The sequence below is a fragment of the Neoarius graeffei genome, chromosome 15, assembly GCF_027579695.1.
Source record: "Neoarius graeffei isolate fNeoGra1 chromosome 15, fNeoGra1.pri, whole genome shotgun sequence".
NCBI classification, from domain to species: Eukaryota; Metazoa; Chordata; class Actinopteri; order Siluriformes; family Ariidae; genus Neoarius; species Neoarius graeffei.
In genome coordinates this window covers 30203750-30216150 of record NC_083583.1, presented here as the reverse complement: position 1 = coordinate 30216150, position 12401 = coordinate 30203750, and positions in this window count along the sequence as shown.

Below are 12401 nucleotides of genomic sequence, written 5' to 3'. Positions count from 1 at the left end.
CGCTTTTTCTGAGGTCCTCAGAAATCTCCTTTGTTCATGCCATGATACACTTCCACAAACATGTGTTGTGAAGATCAGACTTTGATAGATCCCTGTTCTTTAAATAAAACAGGGTGCCCACTCACACCTGATTGTCATCCCAGTGAGTGAAAACACCTGACTCTAATTTCACCTTCAAATTAACTGCTAATCTTAGAGGTTCACATACTTTTGCCACTCACAGATATGTAATATTGGATCATTTTCCTCAATAAATAAATGACCAAGTATAATATTTTTGTCTCATTTGTTTAACTGGGTTCTCTTTATCTACTTTTAGGACTTGTGTGAAAATCTGATGATGCTTTAGGTCAGTGGTTCTCAACCAGGGGGGCGCGCCCCCCTGGTGGGGCGCGGAGGTACTCCAGGGGGGTCGCGAGTAGGCTTCATGTATGGAGGAAAAAAAAAAATCTGGGGCTAACAAGCTATAGTAGCTAAGCAGATGCAACACATTTACCCATGTCAAAATGCAGGACATTGGACTATTACATACAAATCAATACTATTATAAAATCTATCATAAAATCTTGTGTGTGTGGCCGCAACAGTCGGGGGAACTGTGATATGTTCCCAAGCCTTGCAGACTTTATCAGTAATGCAGGCACTTCCCACGATTTCTCATCTGTCTTTCAAGCAGCGTCAGAGCACCTGTCGGTAATGAGAAAACAGTTTGCGGCATACTTCACAGAGGATTATCGCTCTTTTGCGTGGGTTCGAGATCCATTTGTGTGTACTGCTGACGAACTTCCAGTTGACATGCAGGAACAGCTTATTGAGCTGAAGAGTGACAGTAGACTTAAGGCAGTCTTCACCTCATGCCCTCTTTCGACATTCTGGGCGGCATTGATGCAGGAGTACCCGCAACTGTGTGACGTAGCCTTGAAACTGCTCATCCCATTCGCATCGACCTACTTGTGTGAGGCAGGATTTTCAAAAATGACTGCGCTCAAAACGAAATATCGCAATCGTGCGCAAATTGAGGATGACTTGAGACTGTGCTTGTCAAACATTTCGCCAAGAATCGAGGATCTTTGTAAGGCAAAGCAGGCTCAGGTCTCGCATTAATGCAAATGCAGATCACAAAGGCACAGTAAAAAGTAAAACCTAAATTCACGCCTGGTCCCAATTCCCAATGATATCAATAGCCAGCTAATGATAAGCCTAATAAAATACCTAATAAAAACACTAATAATAATAATAATAATAATAATAATAATAATAATAATGCCTATTAATAATAATAATAGCATAATCATAATAATAATAATAATAATAATAATAATAATAATAATATCAACAACCAACAACAGCAATAATAATAATAATAATAATAATAATAATAATGCCTGAAAGAACATAAGTCTTGTACTACTGCCAACAGCTTAGTAATGATAATAGGCCATAATAATAATAATAATAATAATAATAATTATAATTATAATTATAATAATGCCCGAAAGCAGATTAGAAATGTGGTGCTACTGCCAATTATAACAATAGCCTAATAATGATAATAGGCCTATGTATTTCTATGGAATGGATAATGCTACTACTGCTGCTACTGCTACTACTACTACTACTACTACTAATAATAATAATAATGATAATAATAATAATAATCTAGCCCGGGGCTATCTATCTATCTATCTATCTATCTATCTATCTATCTATCTATCTATCTATCTATCTATCGGTCGATATAAGGTGCTGTAGGTCGGGTGGCGTCACTGCGGGTGAGTGTGTTTTGGGGGGGGATGGGGGCGGGGCGAGAAGAGGGGCCCCCAACTGCAATGAACCAGCTTTGGTGGGGCCCAGGTTGCAAAAGGTTGAGAACCCCTGCTTTAGGTCATATTTATGCAGAAATATAGAAAATTCTAAAGGGTTCACAAACTTTCAAGCACCACTGTACTTCCCATACCATAGCCTACAATAAATTAATGAAAAGATGTCTTCTATTGGGAATATTTAGAAAAAGGCTGATGGCACTAATGTTAAGCATCCATGCCAAAAACATAACACTCTCACAAACATATCACTCTAATGTGCTTTATTGTAACAAATGCATTTGTGTGCATGTCAAAAACATAACCATGTTACACAAACATGATACATCTCAAAAACACAAGCTTTGATTCTGACACCATGGAACTACATGGCAGGGAACTTGGATTTGGCTTTTTGTGCTGTTGGCATTTGGGTGCATTTCAAAATGTTACACAAACATTTTTCATCTAAAAAAACCCAGCTCTGATTCTGACACCATGGAACTACATTGTTTTTGAACACGACGTATGAACAGGTCAATGTGCATTCTCTTGCATGAAATTAGAATAAAAATGAATGTAGATATAAATATCTTATGCCAAATTATTATGGCATGTTACAAAAAATAAAGAAAAAATCAGAGTCCTCATCTCCAATTTATGAGTCCAAATGCAGTTAATGCACAAGTCCAAGTCCGAGTCATCAGTGCTCAAATCCAAGTCGAGTCACGAGTCCTTAAAATTTGGGCATGAATCAGACTAGAGTCTGAGTCCTGGACTTGAGTACTACAAGCCTGGGATGAAATAAAAACTGTACTTGAAAACAAACAAAAAAAAAGCAGCAAAATATGAAATAAAAAGTATTTGATGGTAAGAACATATCTTTTTATTTTTTAAGAATTATTATTATAGAATTTTTCACAAATTGCTACCGTCATTTTCCTGGCTTGTTTACATTCTAAGCAGAAATAATTTTGTCGGACGTTTTGTACAAAGTTTTATTTATCAAATTTTCAAAAAAATAAAAATGCTCTGTTTCTCAAAAGCCAGTGAATGTGGATATAATAAAACAGTTATTCCACTCAATCTCATCGTACCTGGCTTATAGCCGACTCGGCACTACGTGCCTCGGCGGCTATCAGCTCATGTCCGACTCGATTTCGTGGAATAACTGTTAAATATACAGATTCCGTAAATTCTTTGTGAGCTCTATGTGGACCAGGGCTTCAGCAATCAGAGACGTTGAGGAAATCCTACCAGTAACAGCTGATGTTTATTTTTTGTGAATCATAATCACTTAATTGATGGCAGATGTAATTACTGAATATCACTGATATAATTACTCAGTTACTTTTCAACACGTGTTTGTGATTGGTTAACTCTAAACATAGTCACAGGCTCTATTATGAAAAGGTATGCACACTTAGGCAACCAGTTTTTTCTTCTTCTTTTTTTTTCATTCCCTGAAAATGTTTGAATTTGTTTGTCACTTGAATATTTTTGGGTTGTTATATCACATTATGTCTCACATTGGAAAAAAGATCTGATGTGATTAATCGTGGTTTTGTGTTTTACATCACAAAAAGCTGTGATTTTAACAGGGGTGTGTGGACATTTGTATATCCACTGTATGAGTACCGAGAGAGAGAGAGAGAGAGAGAGAGAGAGAGGATTTTACATACTGAACATTCTTCAAGGACAAACAAGTGATCTGGTTTAGATTTGTCATGTATGTGGCCTTATCCCTTGCCATACTTCTCTTCACTGGAGCCCTAAATAACCAGCTTCGTTGTATCACAGCGTTATGATTTACTTGTAAGTTCTTCTGAGCTGTTACCTGAACAGCTAAATGTTTCTGCCCTACGTAATGACCTTGATGAGGGAGGGATGCACATGCCTGGGAGCCAGGATCAGTAAGTGGTGACAGCATAGTTTTCCCTCAGAGAGTGTGAGCCAAGATCAGATTATTTGGGGGGAAAAGTCTTTGTCTCAAACATGGTGCTCATGGTCTTTGTTCTGGCTGCATGGTTACTTTGCGGTGCTCCCCCTTCTGGTGGTTGTAGTGTACTACAATGACCTCATGCCCTCTCCTTTCAGATATAAGGTTTAAAGGAAAAGCTAAAAGGTAAGATTCAATACATCTGAACAATGTATATGAAGCATACATATGAGTTATACATAAACGTAATAATTATAGTCACAATGCAATGTTTTCTTGGTTACATTTTTTCTTACATATTGATTCTTGCACAAACTAGGAAGTATGTTTTATATGCAAGAAAAGGTCTTATGTAAAGAAGATTTTTATACAACGTGCAGTTATGTCATGAATAGTGCCTGGCTACTATGTTCCAAAGTGTTGTGTTCCTCTCCTGTTCTACCACTTTTTGTAACAAATCTGACATGTTGTACATTTTCACCATTTATAGTTACATTTAAGGTTGCATAAATGTTCCTTTTTGCAACTAGATGTACCAACTACAAATAGTCCTTCCTTTACCTGCCTCTTTTTTTTCTCTATCTTGAATTTAAGATCGAAAAAATATGCTTCTTGTCATGTTACTAAGAAACTGGAAATTTAACAGTACGACAATAAGTCTTTTTTGTGTCATCTATATTACACTACATTAATGACATTTAGCAGACACTCTTATCCAGCGGCACGTTGGTGTAGTGGTTAGCACTATTGCATCACAGCAAGAAGGTCCTGGGTTCGAGCCCAGCGGCCAATGAGGGCCTTTCTGTGTGGAGTTTGCATGCTCTCCCCGTGTCTGCGTGGGTTTCCTCCAGGTGCTCCGGTTTCCCCCCCACAGTCCAAAGGTATGCAGGTTGGGCTAAATGGTGGCTCTAAATTGACCGTAGGTGTGAATATGCTTGGAGAGGAGCTGGGTGCCACCAAGCAATCCAAGCCCAGAGAAAAGACATGAGAGATGAGTGACTATGTCAGCATCTCTCATGCCTCCCTACGACCGCAATGCGGTTACGGGAATGAACAGAACAGAACTTATCCAGAGCACCATATAACATACCCAGAGCAGTTAGGGGCCTTGCTTAAGGGCACTTCAGCCATTCCTGCTGGTCCAGGGAATTAAACCAGCAACCTTTTGGTCCCCAAAAAGGTGCTTCTCTAACCATTAGGCCATGGCTTTCCACATGACTGTGTCTAGACACCATATAGTCTTAAGTAGGATGAAATAGTGTGCATCCAGGATTACAGTGCAATGCACAAGACATCACAAGGTGCTTCATACACATGGCTACACATAGTGTGACAAAGTGTGTGAAGTGCAATGTGAAAATTCACAATTTATTTAAAGATATGGTAAATTAGTTAACTGTGTTTATTATAACATCGAGTCAAGCTGTAATACATGTTGAAAATTACCTGTATTCAATGTCACTCCAGTGCATTTTGGTGAGGGAAATGCATGTATTTCAATTCATGCATTAAAAATTGACCACATTTTCAAAACAGTAAATTGCTTCCTTTTGTATTAAGTAAACCCACATTCCTTTTTTTATGTTGCATTATAGCTATAATACTAAGTCTGCTATTGTTGTCTGTGAAGATTCTCAGTCATCCAGGTCATAGTAAACTGTGGGTGGTAAAAGAGAGCAACTGGACTTGCTTAAATATTCTTGAAGACGTTTCACCTATCATTCAAAAGACGACTTCTTCTGATTGGGTGAGAGATCAGAGAAAGATGTTTTATCCAAGGGACTAAACTTTGCCATTTCACCAGAGCAGATACCAGTGGTAGACCTCATCACAGCCACAGAGTCAGCCATCAGAAACAACAATCTGACCAACACAGAGGCAGAACAACTTAGACTGAAGGTATCGGCTGCTCTTGCCAGTGCGAAAGCACCCCCCTCCAACCTTACCATTCAAGAAAGGAGGGCTCTTACATTGCTTCAAAGAGACCGGAACATCACCATCCTTCCTGCTGACAAAGGGAGATGCACAGTGGTACTAAACACAGCAGACTACCACTCAAAGATGGCCAGTCTCCTCAGCGACACAACTACCTATGAAACCTTGAGGCGGGATCCCACCAGTTGTTACAAAAAGAAAGTTGTTAGCTGCCTGCAACAACTAGAAAAGGACTAAGCCATCAACTGATCTCTGTACTACAGATTGTACCCTGGGGAAGCCGTTCCTCTCATATACGGACTCCTCAAGATTCACAAGGAAGGAGCTCCACTCAGACCTAGCAGTATAAACTCTGTCACCTATAACATTGCCAAACACCTAGCCACCATCCTGGCTCTTCTTGTTGGAAACACGCCACATCACGTCAAAAACTCCCAAGATTTTGCTACTAAAGTTGCAGACTTCAAACGAGACTCAGATGAAACCATGGTTTCCTACGATGTCACTTCTCTATTCACCTGCATTCCCACCACAGAAGCAGTCAAATCTGTTAGAAAACAACTCCTTCAAGACAGCACCTTACTGGATAGAACGAACCTCACCATGGACCAGATTTGCACCCTGCCTGACCTCTGCCTGACCACCACTTTTTTCCAGTTTAATGAAAGTTTCTACAGACAGAAGCATGTATGCGCCATGGGCTTACCGGTGTCCCCTATTGTGGCCAATAGGGGACACCGGTAAGCTTTGACCACTTTTTCAAGAGTTGCTCCCAGCCACTGGTTCAGATATGTGGATGACACCTGGGTTAAAATCAAAACCCATGAAGTGGAAGCCTTCTCTAAACACATCAATGCAGTGGATATCAACATCAATTTCACTCGGGAGGACGTCAGTGGGAATAATCTAGCCTTCTTGGATTGTGATGTACACATTAGACAAGACAGAAGCTTTAGCATCGAGGTCTACCGGAAACCCACACACACAGACCAGTACCTACTCTTTGACTCACACCACCCACTGGAACACAAATTGGGGGTCATTAGAACCTTGAAACACAGGGCTCAGAACATTCCTACAATAGTAGAGGGAAAAGAGAAGGAGCAAAATCACATCAAGAAAGCATTTCAGAACTGTGGGTATCCCAACTGGGCTTTCTTCAAGAGCAGAAAAAGGAGCATGACGGACAAGGAAGATAACAGGAACAAACGCAAGAACATTGTCATTCCCTACATTTCTGGTCTATCTGAGAAACTCAGGAGGATCTTCTACAAACACAACATTCCAGTACATTTCAGAGCCAGCAACACCCTGAAGCAGAAACTGGTCCACCCTAAGGACAGAATACCCAGACACAAACAGGACAACGTAGTGTATGCAATTTAGTGCAGTGAGGAATGCACGGGCTTCTTTTATTGGGGAAACAAAACAACCGCTTCACAGGTGCATGGCTCAACACAGGAGAGCCAGTTCCTCAGGCCAGGACTCTGCTGTCTATCTTCATCTTAACAACAAAGGACACTCATTTCAGAATTGCAACGTACACATTTTAGCCAGAGAGGATCATTGGTATGAGCGAGGAGTTAAAGAAGCCATTTTTGTCAACCTGGAACGGCCATCCCTGAACAGGGGTGGTGGTCTAAGAGGCTGTCCACACGGCAACGGATTCAGGTGAATCTGATAAAATTGTTTATTGTTTCGGCCTGGTGTCCACACAGCACCGGCGTTTTGGGTGCCCCAAAATGATATTTTTTGAGAACGGGTTCCAGAGTGGAAAAATCTGGCAACAGCGCTGTTGCGAAGTTGTCTGGATGAGTAGAACGGATTTGTTTACGATGACGTCACAACCACATGACTAGAACAAGCAGCACTCTCGCTGTTTTATATGAACCACTGCATTGCATTCACTTTTGTATACAGCTTTTCTTTTAAATAAACAAGTAACTGAACCATTTCTTGAATTTCTTTTTTTTATTGGATAAGACTGCTTTTCAAAATGTTCACACACAATATAAAAAGTTATATAAATTATATAAAAATGCTTTTCAAAATGTTCACACACAATAAGAAAATTAAGTTATATAAAACTATGCACACTAATAAAACTAATTTGTACACACAGAAGGCACGATTTCCTCGCGTAGTCGCAGCCATCTTCTTCTTATTGTTGTGTGTTTGTTCCTGAGTGCTTCACGCTGGGTAGAAGAAGGAGTTTATGTGCATGCGTCCTACTTCTTCTATTGTTCTGGTGTCTCCGATGGGACCGTCTTACAGCGCACGTAGAGGTGTGGCATGTGTATTGCATCGTTTTCAGCAAGCGTTGTGTTGCCATATGTACCTGATATTTTACTGATCCGTTGCCCATGTGGACGCGATATTTTTTTTTATAAAATCTCGTTGCCGTTGTCGTGTGGATGTAGCCTAATGTATCTTCCACACGGCAATGGATTCAGGTGAATCCGATACAATTGTTTATCGTTTCGGCCTGGCGTCCACACGGCACCGGCGTTTTGGGTGCCCCAAAACGCAGTCTTTTGAGAACGGGTTCCAGAGTGGAAAGATCTGGCAACGTTGCCGTTGCGAAGTCATCTGGATGAGTAGAATGGATTTGTTTACGATGACGTCACAACCACATGACTGTGAGTGCTTCACACCGGGTAGAAGTGTAACGAACTCGATGCGAGTTGTCAACAAATCCTATAACTTGGTTCATGAAACGCGCTTACAAAATATTTTCACTGTGAATATTTATTGTGTAATGGTGCAAAGTGAGAGAGAGAGAGAGAGAGAGAGAGAGAATAGCCCTTAGGGCAGAGTCAATCCCGCCAGCAAAAATAGGGAAAAAAAGGAGCGATCTCAACTCTTCAGATGTTGGTTTAAGTCCTACAATACATTCCTCAAAAAGGGCATAGAAGAACAAATTAATCCATCAACGTGTAGCATTCAATTTATTCCGGACCATTAAAGACACCGCCTTCGGCGTAGAATCATACGTCATCCTCACCACCATATTGGATGGGTCAAAGCGGAGAATAAAGATGCCTCATTCATGTGCTGCATTTAACTGTACCAACAGGTTTACCACACGACATCCACACGACAACGGCAACGAGATGTTATTTAAAAAAATATCGCGTCCACATGGGCAACGATCAGTGAAATATCAGGTCCATATTGCAACGCAACGCTTGCTGAAAATGATGCAATACACATGCCACACCTCTAGGGGCACTGTAAGACGGTCCCTTCGGAGACACCAGAACAATAGAAGAAGTAAGGACGCATGCGCATAAACTATTATGCGCGAGACTTCATATTAGCCACAAAGTCAGAAAAATCTGTTCGTAAAATTACATTATAATGACCAAATACAATGAAAAGTATTTTTCCAGTCTCACCTGTGAAAGGTAATCCCATGTGATCTCGTTTGGACGGTAAACCTGTTGGTACAGTTAAACGCAGCACATGAATGAGGCATCTTTATTCTCCGCTTTGACCCATCCAATATGGCGGCGAGGATGACGTATGATTCTACGCGGAAGGCGGCGTCTTTAATGGTCTGGAATAAATTGAATGCTACACGTTGATGGATTAATTTGTTCTTCTACGCCCTTTTTGAGGAATGTATTGTAGGACTTAAACCAACATCTGAAGAGGTGAGATCGCTCCTTTTTTTCCCTATTTTTGCTGGCGGGATTGACTCTGCCCTAAGGGCTATTCTCTCTCTCTCTCTCTCTCTCTCTCTCTCTCTCTCTCTCTCTCTCTCTCTCACTTTGCACCATTACACAATAAATATTCACAGTGAAAATATTTTGTAAGCGCATTTCATGAACCAGGTTATAGGATTTGTTGACAACTCGCATCGAGTTCGTTACACTTCTGCCCGGCGTGAAGCACTCACAGTCATGTGGTTGTGACGTCATCGTAAACAAATCCGTTCTACTCATCCAGATGACTTCGCAACGGCAACGTTGCCAGATCTTTCCACTCTGGAACCCGTTCTCAAAAGATTGCGTTTTGGGGCACCCAAAACGCCGGTGCCATGTGGACGCCAGGCTGAAACGATAAACAATTGTATTGGATTCACCTGAATCTGTTGCCGTGTGGACAGGGCCTAAGACACCATTTATCAGCCACCTACAATGCAGTTCTTGGCACACTTCCCAGACAACTGAATGCACACCAAAACCCAGCTGTTTTCAGTCAGTATGTTTACATGCACATCCAAATCGAGCTACTGTCGGTAATCGAGCAAAGGGTCCCAGCAGGGGTGCCAGAGAAATCCAATCCTACATGCACAAGTGAAATCGGGCTATTGTGCAAGGTGCATTGTGCACCCGAGCCACACGTGGCGCTACACGCCCCATCGTGTTGGTACACTTCCGGTTGTCGTCATGAAGAAGAGCTATACTGTTGCCAGATACTGCTGACGTATTCCAGCCCAAAACATGTTCAAATCCGCCAAAATGCACTTAAAACCCCCCAATCTGGCAACACTGGCAGTTCCGTGCTCAAGCTGTTGGGCTTGCTCTAACAGACTGTATGGCTACAAACTGTCCTGCGCAGACCACTGTTTTGTAAGACAACTTATTTTGCACAATTGTATATTTTTCTAAAGTCCATTTTTTGCTTACAAAAAATTTTTTTTTTTGCTTACAATTTAACTTGTCTTAATAAACACACAAAAAGTTAAATTGTTTTGTTTTTATTGACATTCTTCAGATGTTGGACATCTATATACACACACACACACACACACACACACACACACACACACACACACAAATACAGTGACTTGTTTATGTACACAATTCACAGCTATGCAACAGCTGTACAGATGTATTTGGTGATACAGTAAGTGAGCTAAATTTTAACAGTGCAAACAATGCCACAAAAAGAAAAAGATTCATGCCGTTGTCATGCCGACCGAGGCTGTTGTGTTTCCCGCTTGTGGTCTCGTCACTCGTCACTTCCGGAAGGGGCAGTGCTGAAGTAAGTAGCTCGAATACGTAGCTCAATTGGGTTTACATGCACTAAGTAGCTCGGCAGAAATCGCATAATCTAGGTCGTGTAGCTCGATTCCGAGAAATCAAGTTCGGTTCAATTTCAGCCGAATTAAGGTGTATACATGGCATTTAGAACTTCGATTTCAGTCGAGCAACGGCAGAAATTCGATTTTCTCTATGTGCATGTAAACGCACTGACTGACTCACAGGAGGACAGAGAGAACCAACAACCCATTGATCACCCCAACGACTCTCTAGGCCGTTCACACCCAGCCCCCAGTGACCCACACCAACAGGATGACTCAACGACACCTTAGGATTGCTTTTCATCCATGAGAGGATAAATAACTGATACTCCCTATTAGTCAGACAGAACTGAAGAAGCCTTTCGGATGATAGGTGAAACGTCTTCAAGAATCTTCAAGCAAGTCCAGTTGCTCTCTTTTACCACCCACAGTCTGCTATTGTTACTCTGGAAGCCTCCCAAACAGACGATCAATGCAGCCTGGACTTAGTGGAAGCTCATATCTGACCTGCATGCTCTTCAAACTGTCTCAAAACACAGCCTTTGCTCTAAGTGAGCACTTTCTCTCTCTGTCTTCCTGTGTGTGTGTGTGTGTGTGTGTGTGTGTGTGTGTGTGTGTGTGTGTGTGTGTGTCTTTCTCATTTGTATTTGGATCTGTTTCTCTTTCACCATGTGACTCACTTTTGCCAAACCTCATAGCTAATTTATAAAGTGTTATCTAGGTTTTACACTTCGTCTTTTGAAATGTGATCAAAACATAGCCAACAGCCATTAAAGTGCACAGCATCTAGCAAGCCTGAAGCCCAGTTCCACAACGAATGAACTAAAAACCCACATTGGCTATGTATTTTTGCACTTGTTTGAGACATAAGGAGTGAAAAGCCAGAAAACCGAGCCTGGGGGATAATCAGTCTTCTTGGCACAAAAAAACCTGTTAGCACTGTTGCTAACTGTCACTGTTGTCATTATGCACAAGGACGTCTTTGAAGAAAAACAAAGCTCAGGGCAAGTTAGTGTCAGTGTGTGCTTTTGTTTCTATGCTTGGAAATCACAGTGCTTCTTTGGACTTTGTTTGGACGTTTATTGAGTGTTAGGCGTAACTCTTGTCGTTTATTGAGTGTTAGCGGTAAGTCAGCCACTGGCCTATAGCTAGCTGAGATAATAATGTTTGTTTTGTGGAGATGTTGTAAACTATTTGCAACTTGCTTTATTATGAACCTCTGGGAAATTGCCTAAAAGTAGACTGTAAACATGCGATGTCTGAAAAGCAAATCACACTGAGGTGTACTAGACTCGTAGCCTTTCAGCTGATCTACTATCTGTGGTGAAGACCAGCTCATTTTTCTGCTGTAGGATTTAGATAGATAGATAGATAGATAGATAGATAGATAGATAGATAGATAGATAGATAGATAGATAGATAGATAGATAGATAGATAGATAGATGGATGGATGGATGGATGGATGTGTACAGTGAGCCAAAGACTCATAATGAATACATTCTGCTGTAGGATTTCAGCTCGAATAGGCTGATTCAGTCCATAAGTGTGGTCTTGCGCAAGAGTAACCATAATTTTCTATCTGTATTGTATCATTGGGTGCAAAATATAACAGAGATATGTGTTTTTTTGCTTCAAAAATGGCGATGAAATGCTTCAAAAATGGCGATGAAATGCCACTATCTGTATCTGTGT